General features: G+C 40.3%; 1 pseudogene across 1 annotated transcript; it reads right to left on the minus strand.

The window, feature by feature from the left end:
• Nucleotides 1–1,035: 1,035 nt before the first annotated feature.
• Nucleotides 1,036–2,035, minus strand: LOC307097358 (RNA-binding protein PNO1-like; annotated as a pseudogene). The gene is made up of 2 exons: nucleotides 1,751–2,035; nucleotides 1,036–1,491 (listed from the first exon to the last, which is right to left on the minus strand). The product of its transcript is annotated as an RNA-binding protein PNO1-like (transcript).
• Between the last annotated feature and the right edge of the window lie 582 nt (nucleotides 2,036–2,617).

Consider the following 2,617-nt stretch of genomic DNA (forward strand, 5'->3'; position numbering starts at 1 on the left):
TGCTTCCCAACTGGCCTAGAATTTCAAAGGCATATGTCACTTACTTGTGTAGGTGGCGTTCTAGCTTGTGTCAAAGTGAGACTTAAAAAGATGAGTATAAATCAGGGGTCCTCAAACTTTTTAAACAGGGGGCCAGTTCACTGTCCCTCAGACCGTTGGAGGGCCGGACTATAGTTTAAAAAAAAACTATGAACAGATTCCTATGCACACTGCACATATCTTATTTTGAAGTAAAAAAACAAAACGGCAAAAACCCCCGCATGTGGCCCGCGGGCCGTAGTTTGAGGACGCCTCGAATGGTAAATTGGCAGGTTTGCCAGAAATGTCTCTCCAGGAGGACCAAGAGTCTTCTTTGGGAGAACATTTATTCTCAAGGGAATTTAATTTTGATCTATTAATGAAGACATTGTTTGAGTGGAGGAACCTATGATCTGTTTCCTTTTTTCCACATGTCAACCTTGTGATATAGGTCTTTAAGTTTAATCTTATAAGTGGCCAAACAGGTACAAATATTAGTCTTTTTGGTTCACACAGTGTAGCCAAACTGCTGCTTATGACCTGATTCTAAAATAGTCACATAGCACCCAGTATTAGAGGTCATGATTCAGAGAGCTAATGATTCCTGAAATGATTATTTCTGAGATAATTCTTTAATTACAACTCATACAGAAGAAATGTTTATAAGTTTATAAGTAAACGACTTAAAAATTCATACAGAAAAATAAGAATTTTCCCTGCAAATGAGAGAATTAGACACTATGCTAACCTGCTACATGTAATTTAAAATGAAAAATAAATTATAATTCATGTTTAAGTATAATAATGGTACTAAATTTTGATACTTAAATTATCCTCAAAGCTGTTCAATGATTACTATCAAACTCTTCTGTTTATGCTTCTGGCTGAGAACTCAAGAATGGACTGAGGTTTAAAGTGACTGGAAATTCTTCACATGGTTTTTTGTGACCACCTGCAGAGGGTAAACTCTTTTTCTCTAGAGTCCAAAGATAAGAGAAAAAAGTCTCTGATTTGCAATCAGAATCGATCTGCTGCTCTACCAGCCACAGCCCAAATATTGCCATAAATCTTTGATGGAGGATTCCCAGGAGGAAGTTGCAAATGGGAGTTCTTGCCATCTTGATGTTTTGGAAAGAGCCAGGGATGTGAACTTTCACATTGGCTGAAAGTATCCCTGCATATGTGTCACATTCTTTATGGTGAATTTAGTTTCTTCTTCTTCTTTGCCAGCAATTCTTCCTGTTGCCCTTGATGGGTGGTGTCCCTTAGGGGCTTCACATGTGTAATTTCAAAAGACTCTAAGAAGAGATCATCCAACCTAATGAGGGCAAGGGTGCCCTCCACCTGAAACCCGAGAATAAAGGCTTTTGTCAGAGCGCTAATATCCTTTCGTGTTCTTTACAAGTTTTGATTTCTACATTCCTGGATTTCAAGTTAAAGCATATCTGAAGTTTCAAATGTTCTACAATAGGAATATTTCAAGCAGTTCTTTCTTTTTTTAATTCCTCACTGAAGGATATATTTTTTATTGATTGATTTTAGAGAGAGGAAGACACACACACACACACACAGAGAGAGAGAGAGAGAGAGAGAGAATGAAGGAGAAAGAAACATTTATTGGTTGCCTTTAGTACATGCCCTGACTGGGGATTGGACCTGCAACCTAGGTTATGTGTCCTGATGGGGAATCAAACCCCAAACCCTTAGGTATATGGAGGATGCTCTAAGTCACCTATCCAGGACCAACCAGTTGTCTTTTAATGGTGTGTATCAGGTAGCTGGGACTGGAATTTTCCTTGTTTCTTCTTTCCCATCCAGGAACCTGTGCCTTGAGAGGGGCGGGAAGACAGGCCCCTTTGAGTGGGGCCTCCTCTGAGTACATGCAGCCCACATCTGCCCTCCCGCACTTGGACAGCTCCTCAGCCTGCCCTTTCTTCGACCTCTGACTATCCTTGTGGGTGACCTGGGTGAAACCATCCTCATCCCCAGTGCTCTGTGCCTCCATTTCGGTTTCCATCCCCAAGAATCTCCAACACCCATGACCTGTTTTTTACATTTCTCTCTCAACTTAACTCCTATTATGGCGTCCTGGGGTGGATGTGGATGTGTTTAGCAAAGAGGAGATTTGAAGAATACTAAGTGAAAAGCTATTGGATTCAAGTCAGTGTAGGATATTGAGGTTCAAGCAGCCCTACTCTGAGAGCCCTTCATAGAGGATCCAACCCTATTAATGCAACCAGGGTAGCCCTTGAATAAACTCTTCAGCGATGGTAGTCATTCATGAATCCATGTGAAACACCTCCCAGAAACTCCCAAGAGATTGTGGAGGCAACTGAAGGATAAAGGCTGACGCGTTTTTACTGTTGTCAGTGACATTTTCCAAATAAGTTTACTTAGGTGTTTAAAGAAATAGCAACTTTTCAAAACTCAACAATCCACATTCTGCCCAAAGGCAAAACATGTAATTATAATAGTTTCCAGATAAACTCAGTCACCTTCATGCTTTCTTTATGGTTTTATATATTCACTGAGTTAATTCCAACTTTTCCTCCTCTTTTCCTGCTTTCTCCTCAAAGAAGTATCAATGTTCTGGAGTCAG

This window comes from Cnephaeus nilssonii, assembly GCF_951640355.1.
Source record: "Cnephaeus nilssonii genome assembly, chromosome: 3".
NCBI lineage: Eukaryota > Metazoa > Chordata > Mammalia > Chiroptera > Vespertilionidae > Cnephaeus > Cnephaeus nilssonii.